Source organism: Falco naumanni, chromosome 5 (genome assembly GCF_017639655.2).
Source record: "Falco naumanni isolate bFalNau1 chromosome 5, bFalNau1.pat, whole genome shotgun sequence".
NCBI lineage: Eukaryota > Metazoa > Chordata > Aves > Falconiformes > Falconidae > Falco > Falco naumanni.
In genome coordinates this window covers 62,018,403-62,039,091 of record NC_054058.1, presented here as the reverse complement: position 1 = coordinate 62,039,091, position 20,689 = coordinate 62,018,403, and the positions used below count along the sequence as shown (strand labels likewise).

Sequence of the window (20,689 nt, the reverse complement as noted above, 5' to 3'; positions counted from 1 at the left end):
TATGACTCTTAATTTTTAAAAAGGTAAAAAAAAAAGAAAAACCCAGAATCCAAAACCTAAGAAACCCCAGGGTCTGGAGTTATGAACACGTAAGTTTGTCCTTGTTTCCAGCAGAAAGGAGTAGTCATCTCAGTAAGCATGGGTATGGCCTCTCTTGTATTCTGGCTGTCCAGCTGTCATGCATGCTTGTGGCAAAGACACACTCATTTAAAAATATATGGTCTGAGAAAATTTTGGAGAAATTCAGAGAGCCAACTGTCATTCAGAGCTTAGGTTCTTTGAATCAGACTGTGCCAACCCAGAAAGGATTGTGTGTATGTTGAAGCAGAGGTTTCTGAAAAAAAATCTTGCCAAATTGGAAATAATGATGAAAAAGAAAGAAAAAAAACCAACCCCTCAGGATGTGATTCAAAAGCAGGAAACAAAAGGTACAAAGCAGTGGCTGTGCACACTAGAGAGCTCGTCTGTGTGTTTATTGGCAATACCATACCCTTCCCAAAAGCTGACAAGTCAAAAACCTGCTGGAATGTGTTTGCAATACAGAATCACAGAATGGTGGGGTCAGGAGGGACCCCTGGAGCCCCCCCGGCCCAGCCCCTGCTGAAGCAGCTCTCCCAGAGCGGGCTGCACACAGGCACGTCCAGGGGGGTCTGAATGTCCCCAGAGCAGGAGACCCCACAGCCTCTCTGGGCAGCCTGTGCCCCTGCTCTGGCACCCTCACGGTAAAGAAGTTCTCCCTCATGTTCAGGTGGGGCTCCCTGTGCTGCAGCTTGTGCCCGCTGCCCCGTGCCCTGTCGCTGGGCACCCCTGACAAGGGCCTGGCCCCGTCCTCCTGACACTCGCCCTTGAGATGGTTGTAGACACCCATAAGGTGCCCTCTCAGTCTTCTCCTCTGCGGGCAAAACGGGCCCAGCTCCCTCAGCCTCTCCTCATCAGGGAGATGCTCCAGTCCCCTCATCCTCTCCACAGCCTCTGCTGGCCCCTCCCCTGCAGTTCCCCATCTCTCTGGAACTGGTGTGGACCTGCAAGGCATGAGGTAGTTCTTCACCTTCTTCAGTAATAGGAGCCAGGTAATGTCTTCTGCTCACAGGTGTTGTGGTCTGGATTTGCATTAACACCACCAGCTCATCATCTAGGAATTTGGGAAGGACAGGGATGGTTTGTCTTTTTCATTTTTTTCTAGTTTTTATGCCTATGGAGGACAGCTTGAAACTGTTAACAGAGGTGAACCCTAAAGGAGCATAAATGGGAAAGCAAATGAAAAAGAAAGATGTCCATTTTTTAATTCTTACCATTTTTAGAGTGATTTTGTTTGAGTCTGACTCATTCTTTCATGTTTATGAGAGGCTGTTCATCTGCAGAGTTGTCAGGTCCAGCAGTGGTGCTGTGTGCATAAACCTAACAGCAGCATTTATTTAGTATAAATATAAAAAGAAAAAATCATGACACCACAGACCCTTCCCCTTCCCCTTCCCCTTCCCCTTCCCCTTCCCCTTCCCCTTCCCCTTCCCCTTCCCCTTCCCCTTCCCCTTCCCCTTCCCCTTCCCCTTCCCCTTCCCCTTCCCCTTCCCCTTCCCCTTCCCCTTCCCCTTCCCCTTCCCCTTCCCCTTCCCCTTCCCCTTCCCCTTCCCCTTCCCCTTCCCCTCTTTTAGTAGCTGGGTGGAATTAATAGGTTTAATTTTGATGTGACTTCTGCTCCAGTACTGAGTTTTGAATGTCTAGGGAGAGTCTGCAGATGTGGCAGACTGCAGAAGTTTATTCTCCCACTTTTTTGTTTCTTTTGCCCATTAAAATAGTAGGGTTGGTAACAGTAGATCATTACATGTGATGCTGCCATTGTAGTTATTCTCTACTAGTGAACTTCAGCTTGGACCGAGACCTATCTGTCTTTTTTGGGTCTGTGCTACTTTGCACAGACCAAATAGCATCCAGTTGTTTAGCTTAGGAGACGTCATTCTGTTTTTTAAAAGGAAAAAACCCTAAGTTAAGTGCATGGACACACCCCCTTCCTGGCACTGAAGTGGTTCCACTAAACTGAAATGAAATGAACTGGTGAAAAAAAGCATCCTAAGAACTGACCGCTCCACACACCTTGGTCTGAGTTAACTCATGTCAGTGGAGTAAAAAAAGTAATCTTTGAGTTTTTCTCTGCATAAAATTCTCTGTATTCATATGGAAGACAGCCCTGAAAAATTCAAAGCCTCTCTGCAATCAGCATTTGTCATCAGTGCCATTCTAGGTCCAGGGTGACTGAGAAGCCAGTTGTGAGTATCAGCTATGCTTTGAAGCTGTGGCTTTAGCAGGGGCGTGGGAGGCCCGGAGGCAGCGCAGGGGCTGTCATCCCCAGGCATGTGCCAGGAGAAGAGCTACATGCCACCTTGACCTTCTGCGAGGTCTGCAGTATTGCTAGCACAGGAACGGTGCTTGTCTGATGTCCCTGCCGACAGCAGTGGGGTTGGAAGTAGATAATCTTTAAAGGTCCCTTCCAACCACAGCTATTCTGTGATTCTGTGATATCTTTTTCTGTGTTTGCATGAATTTTTAAGTGTTAAGGTAGTGCTTCAGTGTAGCATATGGCTGCTAACAGCTCCTGTCCCCTACTCCATTCCCTCCTTCTTCACTGTCTCTCTGCTTGATGAAGAACCAGCACCACCAAACTTTGCATGTTACCAGGCATTTTGGACAACCGGCTAAATAATGAGTGTTTTGCTAATGCATCTCTTAAATCTGGCATTGCTCTGCTGCAGTGAGAGCAATCCCACCTGGGCTGCTGTATTGTGCTAAATCGGGCAACTTCAGCCAGGTATGCTTGGTTATTACTGCGTTCAGCTCTGGGGGCCCCAGCATAAGGACACGGGCCTGTTGGAGCGAGTCCAGAGGAGGCCATGGAGACAATCAAGGGGCTGGAGCACCTCTGCTAGGAGTGAAGGTTGTTCAGCCTGGAGAAGAAAAGACTCCTGGGAGACCTTATAGTGGCCTTCCAGTACCTAAAGGGACCTACAAGAAAGCTGCAGAGGGACTTTTTATCAGGGCCTGTGGCGATAGGACAAGGGGAAATGGTTTTAAGCTGACGAAAGGTAGATTTACATTAGATATTAGGAAGAAATTCTTTACTATGAGGGCGGTGAGGCGCTGGCACAGGCTGCCCAGAGCAGCTGTGGGTGCCTCATCCCTGGAATTGTTCAAGGCCAGGCTGGACGGGGCTTAGAGCAACCTGGGCTGGTGGAGGGTGTCCCTGCCCATGGCAGGGGCGGCTGGAACTAGATGATCTTGAAGGTCCCTTCCAACCCAAACCACTCTGTGATTCTATGATTACTGCAGGAGTGGAAAGCAAGACTTCCAGGCAGAAGAAATACATCTTTCAGTGCGGACATAAGAAATGCAATCAAGGCAACTTTGGAGAAGCACAAAGGAAATGGTTGGGTTGAGGTTTCTCTGAGACTACATCTGCCCCTAGTTGTGAATTTTAGCAGGGAGGTCCATGAACTAAATATTCCTGGAGACTGAAATACATGTTCACCCAAAAGGTATCCTCTTCAGCTCATGGGCAATGTGTGTTGGCACAGGAACGTAGAGGAAGTTTCTCATCTTTCCAGCTGTACTGGCATAAAAAGGAGACTAATTATTGATGCTGATAATCTGGCTCTTTGGGGTACAAGAAGAAATTCCAGGGTATTTTTGCAGTACAGTAAGACTTGCAGCTGCAGAGGATGAAGTGCAAATGCCATATTTTCAAATACAGCTTTCCATGTCAGGATTTCACCATCATAGTGCTTTAACATATGAATTTTCAAATACAAATGATGATTTGAGGCATTTCAGTTGATGATGTTTTGCTCAGAAAATTTCATTCTCAGAAAGCGAAGTTTAGGTACTTTCTGAAGTTAGAACTCTTTAAGTTGTACATGACAACTAAAATCGATACAGTCTGAAAATGTACTTCTTTACAAGAATAAATTTGACATAGTAATATGGTTCAGCATAATAATAAATTATTCACAGCATTCAAGCACTTTTCATGCTATCAGAGGAAAAAGATGAAATGCAGGGGACTAAAATGATTCACATGGGCTGGCTGAGTTAGGACAAGTATTAGGATCCTGATTCCTGGTGCAGTTTTTACAATGCAGGAAAATAAAATTCACGGAAAAAATCCCAAACAAAACTGCTGCGTCATCCATCCTATCCATGACATTGCAGAATCTGTGTTGCTCCATATCCCATAGTTATTCACATATTTTTTTTCCTATTTTTGGTAATTGAAAAAAAATTGAGAGTTGTAAGAAGAGAATGTGAAGAAACTGAGCATGATTTACAATGGAGATAACCTTAAAGGTAGGATTTTATATCAGAAAATATAGTCGTATTTTGTAAGATTGCTGCTGAATGATGTCTTCATGGTTCTCACTATTTATTTCCACCTATTTCGTCTTACCAAGCTCTTAGGACTTGCTCTGAGGTTTGTCATGCCTTGGAGGAATATGAACACAAACACGAGGCTTTATTTACAGGGTGACTTTCAAATTCAGTCTGGGAGAACGCCTGCCCCTATTGCGGTAAGAAACGTTCTTGTAGGCCAATAAATGTGTGGGGTTTCCATCCCTAGCAGAAGGTCACAAGCTTTGTACTGACCCTGCATTAGTGTTATTGTAACTGGACTAATAAGAACTCTTCACTGTATTTTGATAGATAGTTAATTAGGCTAACAGCTTCCTGGCTCCATGCATGTGGTGTGTCCCTTTTGCAAATAATAAGATTTTGAGTGTAGCACCACAGCCCATCCCAGTACACTTTCTAACTGGGAAGATGAGACACCAGAAAGCTGCCATCCCATTTCAACTGGAGTGCTGCTGGCTAGCAGAATAGGGTGGAATCACCATGGACAAAAGTCTGTTATATCAGCCCATCTGTTACATATCTTTAATTAGTATCATTCCCATGCTGTCAGGAGCTGGAGTTTCCCCATTCTTGCTGTAATTTTATGCATGTTTCAGAGGAAAGCTCTTCTTTCAATGCATAACATCGCAGGAGACCTCACAGATGCAGGGAAGCACAGTTCAGAATCTCCTTGTGCCATCGAAAATGACCTAACCTGTGCATTCAAGGCCAGGGGACTTGGAGCAACCTGGTCCAGTGGACGGTGTCCCTGCCCATGGCAGGGGGGTTGGAACTAGATGATCTTTAAGGTCCCTTCCAACCCAAACTGTTCTGTGATTTGATGATTCCAGAATTTGCAAACATTGATGTATGGTAGTGGGAGGATGCAGTCATCTGCAGAGTCACCATTGGCACTACCAGCCAGTCTGTGTCCCATGTTGTGGGATGGAAAGGCTTTACAACTTCAGTTGCATCTTACTGGCCTCTTCCAGCCCGATTTATGAGCTCGTTAAGGAGTATTTCTAGTCAATATGTTGCATTCGGTTCTCCTGTTCTGCACCTGTGTCTAAAGATAATTTTGTCTCTCTCTAAACATGGGTCCTTTGATCTGATAGTCTGTAATCAAGAGTCGTAGTTCTTACAGCTCCATTTTATACAATTATATGTTTACAGAGCCGAATGCTGCTCCTAATGTACTGCATATCATCTGTGCAAAGTGATTATAGGGTAATAAAACTGACACACATAAGAACATGAAATGACATGTACTGGGGTCAGAAAATAGTTTTCCCAATGGCAGTGTAGCCCTTATTTGTTCATGCTGTGTTTTACAGCAACCTCGCTCAGTTTATTAGGGTAATGAATTATGTCTGTTTTATAAGGATCACTCTGTGGACAGAAACCAGCAGTCTAGGCAGAAGACATCATCCATCAGTTAATTTCTCCTTTCAGTTTTTAAGATCAGGAGTTGAAAAAAATGTCATATACAAATGGAACTGCACAGGGAATCAATTAGTTTAACTAGTTAAATTAGTTTAATTTGGGAGAACATAACTCCTGGTATCGGAAATTGTTGAGGACATTGAAGCAAATACCCTTACTTTTCTGAGGAGAGGCATGAGATCCTTAATGCACGTACAGCATCCAATTTGTCCAGATTTGCTGCCTCCAGTAGCACAGCATTGTTGCTCAGGTCCGTTATGATGCAAATCCATTTTCCTCATTAGCTTGGACCAGACCCTGACTTCCAAATGAGGTGGATGATCAGAGGCAATTCAGAAACCTGCTTTTCATCTCTATTTACTCTGGAAGCTGTTTCAGTTTTCCCCAAACACATTCTGCAAGTCTCTCCTTGTAAAACAAGCCCACTGAACCTCATCTCAACCCTTTGGAAAAATAGTGGTGGCCACTGAAACTGCCATAAATATCTTAAAGGGCATATGGTAAACTTCCCATCTTTTCTTTTTCTGCAGCTTTGGCTCTGTAGACAAGGTTTGCACTTATTAATGACTAGAGCCTGGAGCACAGCTGGTTCTTTGATCACTTTTTTCTTGCCTTCCTAAATAGCAATATTGGCATGCCCCAATTGAGTTAAGTTTTTCTGCCAACTTACTAATTAATGTGATTAGATTAAAACTGCGTGTGGCATAACGTCACCTGGCTTGATTTGTAATCTCAATCTCAAAAGTGCAGCATGTTTACACTGGCAGCTATTTATATACAGGATCTCTGCGTTCCGGTGCGAGTAGCTGTAACTCAGCAGCACGGACACAGTTACGTCGGGTGCCAGATCCATGGCGTGAAAGCTGACAAGCTTTCCTCTGCGGTGGTGCTGCATGCCCAAAGTTAATGAGAAAACAAAGTAATTGTGCTGAGATTGCACTCTTAGTATGTCTGCACTTGCTTACCTGGGTGTCTTAGAGTTATATGTATTCTGCATACTCGTCTCGTAATTTCCTTGTGATTGAGTATGGTTAAAATCCAGCCCAGCTCAACAGCATGTCAGCTGCAGACTACATGAAAATCAGTAGGGATCTCCTTTGGTCCCCTGTAGGTTACTTGCACACATGGAGAAAAAAACATCATTGACTTGCATTATTTGATCCCTTAATTGACAAATGTCAGGAGCTGAAATAGCTGTGGTAACTGAAATCTCCTCTGATGTCCCTCCAAGTCCAATGGAGGATCGCCAGAGGTGCTAGCGCATCTTCTTATGGGAGGTCAATATATTTATTCTCTCCGTGGTGTTCTCAAGCCAGCATCTTTCCCCACTTCTCAGTTTCCTTTGCAGAGCAACAGGTATTCACTTCAAGTGACTGGTAAAGAACAAGAATCTTCAAAGGAGGTTTCATATTTATTTACTCATTGCTCCTGATTTTGATGTTGCCCTAGGCTTATCATGTTTGTCCTTAGAAGGGGGAAAGAATAGGCAAAGATAGGTATGCTGCAGAATATCATTACTCCCTAATCAGTAAGGAACAGAATAATTTAAAAAAGATGATGATGTACTTAATGACCGTGTTTTTCTCTTCAAACCAAGACCATAAAATTGTTATCCTCATTAAAGAGCTCTAAAGTCACCTGCCTAAAGTGGCTCAGCACATTAATGCTTCTCTCTTTTTATTGCAATCACCCATTTGCTGCAGCCATGCGTTTCTGGGTCCTGCTCCCCTCTGGGCATGGCTTCATACCAGGATGGCAGGGAGTCTCAAGAACCTACCAAACTAAGTCATCCTCTGCGATGAGGACGGCAAAAGAGGAATCCAAGTCATTGCTGCATGGGTCTGGCCAATTCCCTCTTTAATAGGTCTGACCGTTGGGCAGCCCGTGTGTTTCTTGGGTCTGCCCATGCCTTGGCTATGGAGACGCTGGGACCTTGGGAAGGCTTTTATGTTGTCGTTTCTAGGCCTGTTGCACATGTACATGCTGTTCCTGGGCATTCAGCAAGGGCTGCTCTTTCCCTCAGTTCCCTTACTTACAGAATTTGCATCTTTTACTCTACGCTGATACTCTATGGTGTGTGAGTAGACTTTCACCACAGGTTAATTTGGCTTTTTAGTGAAATACAAAGCAGCTTCCTTGATGAGCCAGATACTGTCCCATCCAGATTCTCAAGTCAGGCAGTAAGGTTATATGGAACTGATCTAGGGTCTGTGTTCTTCTGCTCCACCTGATGTGTTTCAGGGCCATATCTTTGACAGCTTTGGGTACAGGATGAAAATGTGGAAAGGAGGGTTAAGGGATGAACTTGAGGTTGACTGGGATGGAAGGATTTAATTCTCTGCCACAGGTTCCTGGGGTGATGGTGTCTTATTTCCTCCTGTAAAATGGACGTGGTCTGGGCATGCGGAAAGATAAGGGCTGTCCCTGGAGCTGTGTTTCCCAAATATTTGCAAGGACACAGGGCTGTGGGATTTTACCATCCTGCAACTGGTGGTTGAACTGGGCCTCCCAGCTGTTTGTCCACATTGGCCAAAAGGAAGTCTAACTGCTGCAAGGAGGACAGCCAGAAACACTCATCAGACCTTCACTGTAGATGCCACAGTTTTGCAATGCCTAAGTTAGGTGTCTGTGGCGGAATGTCTAAACACAGCCCTACATGCTCCTGGAGGCAGTAGCTCCATCAGGCTCCGATACTCCGGGACGTCCCCAGGTGGGCCCTGGAGTTACAGTTTCTTGGTATGGGCTTTTCATTTGCCCCAGTGTGTTTTTTTGAGTAATCCCTGATTGAATTGATTGGCCATACCCCTGTCCGCGCACCGGTGACTAATCAGTCAGTTGGATGATAATGAAAGATCACGCCATCTGTCTGCTTATTTAATGGAGTGTCAGCACGCAGCAAATAGGAAGTAATTGGATTGACAGACACAGAGCCAGTTATTAGGCTGTTTGCTGTCTGATTGGGAAAAGCAGAGGAGCAGAGAGGTGTAGCAAAGCTAATCTGATTGTGTCTGTTGTTGTAAGCGCACACAATCTGCCACACCAAATTCACGGGCTTTGAAACTGCTGGCTGGCTGGAGTTGTTTCCTCGCTGCCATCCTCTCCAAAGCCATCCTTGCATTCGCATTACAAATCATTATAATGCAATCTAATAAAAACAGTTTTCATAAAGAAGGTGCCCATTTATAAAGCTGTCACCACAGCTACGCTATTAATAGAGCCGTTTTAAAGATTTATAGTCAGCATATGTTACTTTTTACAGGGGCCAGATTGAGAGCTGTGGGGTTTGAGCGTGAAGAATGTGCCACCATATCAGATTTAAAAATAATATGAATAATAAGTTAATTTTTACAAAGCTGTTGTGCTCAGGAGAGAATGTGTACTTGGGGGGTTGAGATCATTACATTTCAGTGGTGGTCAACAAACTGAATGTAACATGGCATTAAAGGAAATAGGATTTAATAATACAAAAAGCTAAAGTTGGTGAACTTGATATTTCAGATATTCTGTATAATAGGATATTATGTGATGGTTCTGTTAACATATTTATTGATGCATGATGCTAAAGTGTTTTATACACATTTGATGAAATCCCACTATATTTCCATGTGATAGGCAGGAATTCATTTGGAATTGACTGTCAAGATTGTTTAAAGTTACAATGCTTTTTAATCAAGGCTGTGTGTATTTTCTACCTTGCACAGTACAGAACACACACCAGTAGTAGTGAAATCATGTTACCTGTTGTAGTGTCGTGGGAAGAAAGGCATTGTTGTTACTTGTGGAGTAAGTTAGAAACAGAAGCAGTGGGATCCTATAGGTTGGTTTGACTTCATCTGATGGGCAGAAAGTGTACACGTGCCTTGGGTTCACATAAAATGAATACACTGAAGAAATTCCATAGAGTGAGAGATTGATTGACCATGGTTAATACATTTATCTTCTGCCTTCTGCAGGATTGGATTTAAATTACAAAGGGATTGGCAGTGGGTAATTTAGTTCACTAGTCATTTTGGATTATCATCTTCATCATGAAGCAGTCTTGTAACTTAGAGGCAACTGGCAGGCTTTGCTCAGCGTCAGTCTAGTTTGGGGCTAGAAGCTTACGGTTTCAGGGACTGGAGCAGGGAGATTTGGTGGTGCAGCTTCAGAAGAGCAAAGGGGTGGCTGGTTGTAGGAGCTGTGTTTGCTCAGTTCTGTGTAAACTTGAAACACAGACTTTTCTTTTTTTTTTTTTTTTTCCAGTGGCAAATGATAAAGTAGTAGTGATCAAAGCTGTGTTTCAAGCTGAAGGTAAAGCATGCTGCTGTGGCTGCTGAGCTGCACATCACAAGCTCAGCTGTCCCCAGTCGCTAGAGGTGCAGCATTTTACATTTTCCTTACTGGATGTGCAGTCAGGATTTGTTGGCATCTTTATGATACTGTACCCTTCTGCAGTTTTGGGGATCTCTTGCTTTGCAAACATTCATTGCTTGTTCAACTAATGGGGAAACTGAGGCTCTTTATACCCAACCAACCCCCAAAAGTTCCTCAATATATTAGGAAGAGACAAAAACATTTGACCACAGGTTTCCTGCTTCCAGGTTCACATTGTAAAGAAACTGCACCTGCTCAAAAGGATTAAAAGGAGGTTCACAGCATATAGGGAATAAAGGTACTTTATATTTGTTCTCAAAATGAACTCAGAGGCCTCATAGTGTAGTTAGGAGTCTGTAGGGGGTAAGCAGAATAGAAGTGGAAGTCAGCTCTCAAAAGCGCCCGTGTCGGTTGGGCTGATAGGAGGCTGCGTTACGCTGATGGCTATAACTATGCGCACACAGGCACGCACGCAGCTCTGCCGAAATGTAGCCTCATGGAGGGGAGCAAACAACCACTGCTCACCCATGACATCTGAAGAGGTTTTTGTCTTGGTGCTCCAGGGTGAAAACCTGTCTCTTAACAAGTACGCTGCAGAGTGTCTTTAGGATCTGAACAAAACTCTAGGGTTTTTTTTTATGTTTGATCTAAAAGATCTCTGCAAAAATGTGGAGCAAACTGAATTTGCCTACCATAGAGTGATGAAAGGCCAACACCAAGGCATGGCTTTTGCAAGGAGCCGCAGGCACTACGTTGCTGTAAGATCCCATGCTGTGCTATACATACTGAAGCCACCATGTTCCACTTCACACCGAGGTGCTCTCAGGGAGGTGTGAGTTTAGATTTCTTCGATTAGATGGACACCTTGTAGGATCAATAAATTGCTCCAAAGCCCCGGGTCCCCCCAGTATTTTTATGAGTTGGGAGTTCAGACGGAAATGAAGAGGCCAAAAAGCAGCTGTGTTTTGCTTGTAGATGACAGGCAAGTCTTCTTTTTACTCAGTGTTTGTTAGTAAGCATTGCCTTCTCATGCTTGTTAAATGCTTCTAATGCTTAGAATGTGCTCTTTGCGGTATGTTTTAGGTTGGTGCCAAGAGTCATGTCAGAGTTCAGCCATGTCCCAGCCATGTTTTCACCCATAGTTGGGATTCTGGCTTGCTGTTTATTGTACGTAATCAAAATGTCAAGCAGTCATTCTGCCTCGGTAATAAAAAATAATGCAGTGCGAAGCAAACTAGTGCAATGTTCACTGATCACTTTTTAAGCCTCATTACTGAAAGGCACCATGGATGGACATATGGTATGGAAAGCAAAGCAAGGACCGTCAGCATCAGGACAGGGTGAGGTGAAGAGAAGGCTGACAGCGAATCCCGTATCTAGGTGTACATTTGCAACAACCAAGTGATGATGACTTAGTACCTACCACCTGCATGTTCCTGGCTCTTTCTGTGTGCCAAGTAAGCCATGGGTCACACACTTTACTTCCAGGTCACAACAGGGATAAGGACACAGAATCACAGAATGGCAGAGACCTCTGGAGCCCCCCCGGCCCAGCCCCTGCTGAAGCAGCTCTCCCAGAACGGGCTGCACACAGTCACGTCCAGGGTGGTCTTGAATGTCCCCAGAGCAGGAGAAAATAACCAATCACCACTGCTCGGCTTATAACCCACAACTCAACCTTGGAGATCATCTCTCCATACCATGTAGAGATGCCACCTTGGTCTAAAGCAGACCAGTCACATCATGTGATAAGAGGCTGTGCAAATCCTGTGCGAAGCTCCTTGGGAGGGGTAGAAATCCCCAAAACCTTCACTAGGGACTACTGCGGCAGCTCCAGCTCGTGTTGCTTTCCCTGTAGCACTCGTGATTCATATTTCAGGTGCATCCTCATTAACAGAATGAGCTGATGTGATTCACGCTTGAGTTACTCTTCTTTTGCCTGCGTTCACAGAGAGGCAGCTGTACTCATCTGCTTGCAGAGGGAGCTGCTTGTGGGTCTTCCAGATGTATAAATGCTATATGCAGATTTGTGGTGCTGGTAATTGCTCTTTCTGATCTGCAGAAAGGGAAATTACATCTTTGCAAGAACAGTGTCTAGAGACAGAAGAGGAGTAAAGTTAGACTTGCTGCTGTAAATTCACAGGCCAATGGATTGGGTTTCAATTCTGCAGACTAATGCCTTTACAAATTTACAACTACGCTCAAAATCTACCCAGTTTCTATTTCTCAGGTAACATATCTCCATTCCAGTGGTCTGTACAGTGTATTTTCCCATGTTTTGCCCAGGACTATGTTGTTTGTATGCATTTCATTGCCTTCATTTCACAGTAATGACACCAGTTACACAGTTTTGTTCCTTTTGAAACTCAGTTTCTCCAAGTTGGTCACAAAACTCGGGACTGCTCCTCATTCAGATTTACCACCTTTGGAAAAATTGCACCTGGCTATTAGCTGAGGTTTGGCACTGGGTGGAAATGCAGCCACCTTCTGAAGCTTGCTCATGCCCTCGCAAGAGATGAGAGGATAGAGACCATGAGATGCAAGCATCAGCCTGACTGCCACACCACAAACCTTCCATCGGGTGGGCTTTTGCTAATATTTGTGAAGCATGAATTACCTTGTGCCAGCTGCATCAAGGAAATCATTACTCCTGTAGATGAGATTTATCTCTGACAAGATGAAAATTAAAAGTGAGGAAGAGGCTTTGTGGCGGTACACCCACATCACCTCTGCTCAGATTGATTGGAGCAGAAGGATGCTTTCATTCATGCCTGTGCTGGTGAGTGTTAATGAAGATGTTCAGCTACAACAGCAACCCCGAAAACAAATGAAAGCAGTTTTGAGGCCATGAGGAGGGGAATGGAAATAAGGGGTGCCATTCAAATTATACAGTTGAAAAGATTGTAGTTAGCACAAATTAAAATCTGCCTCCAAGGTTCAACCTCCCCCACAAAAATCCACCGTGTTCTGCTGCTCATGGTTCAGGTTCTGTGAAAGGCATCTGAGCTGTAGAGTATGAGGCTTTAGATCTAATTAGTTCTGGCTCTACATCTTGTGGTCCAAATACTAGTCACATCAGAAGAAATTGTACCTGGTCTGTCCTGAGATAGTTACACTATGTAAGTCAGAAAGTTGTGTTCTTCAGGTGGTAGGTGAGCATTAAATAAGCAATATTTTTAGCATAAGACGATAGCTAAATTACAATTTTTTTTTCAGTGTATGGTGTCTGCAGTACCTCACAGGCAACAAAATACTTGTATTTATATTACAGCTGCATGGGAACGAGGTATTTCTTACCTCCGTCTCATGGATGAGCAACTACAACATAAATCGATTCTTTAAAGCTCGTATTTTTTAGCTACTGTTAAAAAAAGAAGTCTGAACTCTTTCATCTTCAGATGCTAAAGCTGTCAGCTCTATGGGGAGATACTCAGAAACCTTTACACTAACCGAAAGAGCTGTATCAAGTAGTCAAGCTTTTTTTGATTGAGGATCTCTGTTTGTATAGGGCAGGGACTGAAGTGGTGGGGACTGACAGCAGAATCTGGCCATTTGCCCAAAACAGCCCATCAAACTCAGCTTGGTGGTGTGAACCCCAGTCTGGCTGACGCTGCCGGTTACTTGTGTTAAGCTGAAACTTTAATATTTTAGTGAAAAATGCCAAAAATCTGGTGCTTTCTATTAACGGTAGTCATTTTCTATCATTGTTACCTTCCTGGATGTTTTCTAGGCAACGTAATATTTCAAAATAGCAGAAAATTAATGCTTTTTGTCTGGTATTTGCTGGGGTTTTGTCTGTTTTTCCTAAGATTCTGAATGTACTTAGCATAGCTAAATCTCCATTGAGTGTCCCACAGCTATTTACACTTTTTTATGGTAATTATAATTTTAATCACATTTTACGTCACCTAGAGAAGAGCTTAAACCTTTATTCCTGCTGTTGTCCCCTGCATACAGCTCCCTTTGGACTGACTTCATACAGAAGCAGCTCTATTATCTTGCATATAGCCATATTTATCAGCAGTGTGATCCTCAGTGAAATAACAGTGAAGTAAATGATAATGTAACCAAAATAATTCTCTGTAGTCAAGTTTTTATGCAATATAATGTGCTTCCTGTTACTTTAGTACCTATTTGATTGGTCTTCAGTAACAAACGATCTCTAGTCTATGTGTTGCAGTGAGTTTTATTTTTAAAAAAATTTTTTTGTATTTATTGTACTCTGCACATGTGTAACAGTCAGTACCTTTTGGTACGGGAGCCTCGCTAGGTCTCACTTTGACAGAGGAGGGAGCAGTCAGAGGGTGGAACAGGCTCCAGGATGGATGAGAAGTAGGTTTTACTCCAACTAGAATGTTATGTGAACAGAATATACTGAAATACATACTGATTTTATTGTACATAGCTGTTGAAATAGCCTCTTTCCCTGGCCATATTGTCACAAGGGTGATAAGTGAGGACTCAGGGCTGTACCTTGTTGGTTATCACAGAGCTTAGCAGGAGAACATAATCTTTGGCTGTCCCTTTGGTTGACCCTCCCACAACGCTCGCTGCTGAGGTGGGAAGGCTTTCTGGATAGGTAATGGACAGTCTGGGATCTTCCAGGTGTCTCTTGGTTTGCGTGTGTCTTTAAAACTTCAAGAACCTTTATTCTTGGGTATTTTATCTGTAATTTCCTTGAGCCTGAACAGTCAGTTTTGGATTTGCCATTCTGTCAGCAACTAGTACACAGTTCAGAGGATTTCTGATGTTTCCTTAATATTTCCTTGCTGTGCGTAAGCTCACCAAGAGGTTCATTTTAGGTACTTAGATGTTCTGTGACTAAGATGGAGGGAAAAGAGCAGGTTACCATCACACAAAAATGAAACAAGATGAAATGTAAGTTTGGGCTGAATGTCTGTAAAAATTTCCTTAATAAGGTTTTGGAATATTTTTTTTTTTACTGTCGTTCATTTGTTTGAGGAGGGAATTTCAGCTAATATTACCATCATCATTAAGGAATGGCGTATTTGATGTCATGTACTTTCAATGACATATCTTCAGTTTCTTTTAGTGTTTTAGAAGACATAACTAGACGACAGAAGCAAGCCTTGGGAAGGTGAAAGTTGTAGGTTTCTAAATCAATCCACATAGCTTTTTTGATTTTATGTTTTTTATTACACAATTCCAGCCTAGGTAAGACAGTCCTCATAGACAATTAAGTTGTGAGTTGGGATGAATTAAATTTTCTGAAATGGTTTGCCTTTTTTTTTCTTCTTTAATCCAAATGACTGTCATTTACAAAAAGATACTTCATTTTACTGAATGTGCTTTTCTGTCTAAGGGGAATGCTTAATTGCAGCCACAAATCACCTCAAATGCTTTCATAGGAGGATAAAACAAGTTAAAAGTTATGCATAATTTTGAAAATGCAGGTTCTGAATCCAGGGTAAGATGCAGATTTCTATTTTTTTCTCTGGCTGCTCTCTTCCAAGAACTTCATCCTGGCCAGACATCTCATAAAAGTGTCCTTCAGAGCAGTAACATCCCTATGAGACTTTTTAGGATTTTAGGCAATTCCCAGAGCTACCTAGAGTGACGATTACCAAAAGTCTGGTGACACAACTCACTCTGCATTTTTATTCAGAGAAAGCATTTTTGCATTTTGCGTATCTGACATACATGATAGTTATATTAAATAACTGTAATTGCTCAGTGGTAGGGGAATTTTCTCTCTGAATGTGCCACATGGCTCATTCTCTCACATTTAGAGAATACACCCCTTGGCGTGTTAACTTTTACAGGTTTTTCTTCAGTTTTTGTGTGCCAGTTAGAGATTATTTTAAATGTGGTTGTGGATGCTGTTTCTGAAACCCCACTAAATTACAGCCGAATGGTTCTTTTGCCAGTAGAACAATCGAAGCAAATGGAAAGTGAATCAAAGCTGTTCCTCCAAGACTGCCTTCATGGCCCCTTTTTACAGTGAACTGTATTTCAAATTTCCCCCTTTGGAGAGTAAAAAGAAAGTAGTAGGGTGTAAAAGGGCTCAGGGACACAGCCTTTCACCATTGCAGTGGTTTTGATTGAGATTTTTTTGGTCTTTTGGATTTACGCACATGCAGGTATGTCCACAACCAATTTGTTGGATCATGTCCAGACTTAACTTCCCTCATCCTTCACTTTATTCAAGTGCCAAAAATTTTTCTCTGCTTTGATTTGTACATGTTTTATATAAGCGTGACCAAAATGCTATTTCTTACCGTGTACACTGGTTCACACACAGACATAAACAGTGATCTCTGGGATAGCTGTGGGTCAGATTGCTTTTTTGACATCTTAATAGTTACATGGGCAGCTTGGATGAGTAACACAAGAACATTTTTGGAACGTAATCTTAGAATATTTTTTTTTAGATGCTGTTAAACGTTTTTTTCTTTATAAAGACTGAATTCTGTTTGAATAACTTAACCAGCAGTATTTGAAATTTAAATAAATAAATAGCGCAGTGTGTGACTGTGAATGTATGTGTATCTGTCTGCCAAGCAGAAAATAGAGAATATCTGTTAGGTCTTTAATGCCACCCAATACTTCCCATTTTAAAACCTTCGTTTTCAGTTTCTTATGATTTGGCAAGTCTTTATTTGCAACTGGGGCTAGATTTTTTTTTTTTTTTAAATGCGCCTAAACTACATTCCCTTTCTGAGAACAGAAGAGAAACACATCATACATGTTGGCAAATTCCGGTGACCTTTTCTTTGGCTGAGAATTTGCATCTTCATATTTCTCAGTAAGAAGAACTTTTGTGTAAAGGGTGTGCCTTTTGCCATTCCTCTGAAAATACACCAAAATTTGGCTTAGTTATACACATTTGAAGAAGTCCAGTGCTCACAGTCTCGTGTAAGAGGCTTCCAGTTCATAGTGTCTGAAGTGCCTGATGGGCACGATCCTGCCCTTAGCTAACCAGGACAAAGCCAAGGGCAAGGACCTTGGAAAAGTGCTAGTTCCTGAGCCAAGGACTAGCTCCCTCACAGTGTTTTGAGGCTCCTGTACCTGTTGGGCTCCAGCTGCCTGGAGGAGGATGCTTCATGATGTAAGTGCTGAGAAGAGAGGAGAAACGATAGGATGAATGAGTGGGACTGGGAACCAAGACAAATAAGAGAACTGGTGGCCAAATTCCCACAAACAGGAGTCATGGGAAGAAATGAGAAGGCAGGAATGATGAAGCTTGGAAGCGGTGCAGGCAGCCAGCCCCGTGGGACTTTGTGGCAGGAGTGTCTCACTTGGTGTCACAGTGATTCACGCAGGTGACAATTGGCTGCTGATGCATGGTACTGCTGTCACACATCAGAGATTTGCAAAGTCCCAGCACTGTGACATTCACTGTCCAAACACTGACCATCCTGTTCCTAGGACAAGACAAGGATCTGCTGATACGAGCAATACTATGCCATTGTGTAATTAATAATTACACCATCATGTCATGCACAGCAGGCCAAATAAAAGTGACACAAGTGGCTCCAATCCTTGCTTTTCCAAACTTGTCAGTATTTGACTATGCATCCTTATTTCTTTTAAGAAATACATAAAATTTAAGTTTTCCATTAGATTAAACTGCTCTTAATTGAATTCTGAATAATCCTCCTGATCCAGAACATGTAGGGTGTTTCACTGTTGCAGTGCAACGTGGTAGAAGGATTCTTGGTACAAATCTGCTGTACATCTGTATCTGGAGCCTTGTGATGCTCGCTTGGGCACCCTGGCCATGTGCTCGGTGGGGTTTTCCTCTTGGTGGGGTGAAGGCTGGAGCTGTGCAGTGGCTGCCTTGGGTGTTCCATTTGGAGAGCAGATATGGGACTCATCCTGGCTGGTGAAAACACGGTGAGGTTATCTTTGAACCTCAGCAGATCATAGTGTTTTGGACCCCAGGTGCCTGTCTTTCAGGCTGTACTAAGTGGTAGTGTGTTTTTACCATTGGAGTGTCAAATTTATGAACTCTTAGGGCTGTTCCCTTACTGTATGACATGCTCTGACATCCATACTACATTTTTTCTTTACATTTTCTTTACTTTCATTTCCAGTAGAGATCTTTTGATTAAATGAAGACTTCAGAAATTGTCTATTTTTCATTACCATTATCATTTAATCAAGCTATCCTTGAACATTCAAACTTAAGGTCTTTCATCCATATCCTCTAGTCCTGCATGTCATGCACAGTTTCAGTCTTAATAACTTTTTCCTGATATCGAGTTTAAATCTGCTTTCCTAAGCTCTTGACCATTTGTTCTTTTATCACAAGTGTTGCTGAGCACTCATAAAATCCCCTCTTGCAGAGTCATTTCTGTCTGGCAGCTTTCTCGTAATCTATGATTACCTTATGGTTCATATCAAGTAAAATAGGGATATATTTTTGATTCGTACCAGTATTAAGTGAACCGCTGTTGTCTTGTCTATGCCAAGAAATGAAAGCCCATTAGAATGTGTCAACCACAGGACTTAGTTCTCTAATCAAGGTAAAGTTTGCTGGAGATTAACGCACAGGTCTTTAGGAGAGATCTGAAATGGTGATTAATGCCAGGTACTGGGAAACAAAAAATCTTGATTACACCTTTTGCTAGCACTGACCTTTCCTTCAGCATCGCACAAGCAATTTAGTCTCTGGTATAGGAATCACTTAGAAACACCATCCAACTATTGTGGGATAAGGAGTTGCTGTAGGTCAGCACATCTGAGTTCTGATAGTTTGCTGCTAGTTTGTCTGTGGCCATTCTCCCTCTAAAGTTTTCTTCTATTTATGTTGGTTTAGCCATTTTTAAGCATGTGCTGGATTTTAAAAGTGTTTAAAAGTTGTTCCCTTCAATGGAAGTTGTTGGTTTCTAATTCAAGCTGCTGTGCCTCTCCCTTCCCATCTGAAAGAGAGGTGTAATGGGATAATTCACTCTTTTTTTTTGTTAGTTTTGTGCACTGAAAGCACCATGTAAATAAGCTTATAAAGAAAGAGTAGCAAATTTATTGGCAGACATGAAAAGGTACGGTAAGTTAGTTCAGTATGGTCCCATCAACCTTGGCAATGTTCCCTTAAGGACGTCGGTGGTTGTCACTCAAAGCTGGTGACATTAGGTCTGTTATTTCAGAGATCAGCTTTGTGCTGGTCTCTCTGCTCTTCCCAGATGACTCCACTGTCTCCCTGTTTTATAAAGCTGATTCACATTATCGATCTGTGAAAACCAGGAAATAAAATCACCATCCTTTGCACTTCTCTCCATGCAGCATCTCTCTTTGTAGAAGCAATCATCAAACTTAACTGTGAGTGGGTCATGTCCCACCCACCCCCCCCACCCCCCACCCCTGGAAGAAATAGCTGCATTGGCCCAAATGTGTCACTCTAGACTGATGGAGTCAACACTGCAGAGGCTTTAGGGAGCAAATTGTTCAGATTTAAAAGAAATCATGCTACAAAAATTGACAGCAGCTCCTCAGTCACTCCTCAGAATGGAAGCTGCTTCTTCTGAAGTGCTGAACGTGGAGGTAGAAAGTCACAGACAATTCAGCAGACCTTGTTGAAGTTTGGGAAATTAGTTAGTGGTAAGGCATCTTTAATACATGCTAACCGCACTGTAACTGTTAGAGATGTCTCAGTTGCAGAAAGGGTCTTTCCTAGTGAAGAAGAGGTGGCTTTCAGGGTGAAGAAGGTGTTGCAACAAATATTGGGAGATCCAGTGTCAAACACTTGCTTCTGCTGCTGCTGTGTGAAACAAAAGTAAAAACAATCCCAGCCTGTCCAGGAGTGGGATTAAGAATATAAACAATTGTGAGGCACTTGTGTGCATCTTTGAAGAGGGCTGTGTAAACACCATACACGTTTCTCACTTTTGGACAATGTCTCAGTCCATTATGATTCCTGTACTCAATTCTTAATACATACAGTTCCTAATACATATAATACAATACAATTCCTAATGAGTACAGTAATTCTAATACATTCAGTTTTGGAAAGAACACTGATTTCATTGCCTCAGATGTAAGTTACAGAAATTACAAAGTAATTTCTAGAAGAAACTCCTGTGTGTTAAACAGATGGCATCACTGAGATAAAGATATTTTGCAGGAGGAGATGGCAAACATTTTGTGTTAAAATATTCCCAGAATCGGCATGCCTTTCTGCGTACACAGGAATGGGATCTTAGGATGAAACAATAATGCATAATAAAAATATAGTGTAATACAGACATACATAATGCAGTATGATGCCAGCATAATACATATGCATTGCTTTTTCAGTGTTACCCCTAGACGTTGAGCTGGAATATACTGCTGTTAAGTTCAGACATGGGGAACTCACCTGTGAGAATGGAATGACCACTCCCAGAAGGAACTCTGCCTTTTCAAAGGGATTTCTGGCATCCTGAATTTTTTATTTTTTTTCAGTGGGGGGTGGGTGTTTTTAAAATACAATCTTTCCAGTATGTCTTAAATAGAGCAGTCAGTGATTTTTGGACAAATAAACACAAATCATGCCCAGGCTGTGGATTTTCACCAA

The 20,689-nt window shown here is 42.5% G+C and overlaps 1 protein-coding gene across 1 annotated transcript in view; it reads left to right on the top strand.

The window, feature by feature from the left end:
- The window catches only part of EXOC4 (exocyst complex component 4), a 413,600-nt gene that overhangs the window by 282,118 nt on the left and 110,793 nt on the right, over positions 1-20,689 (top strand). The window lies entirely within an intron of this gene.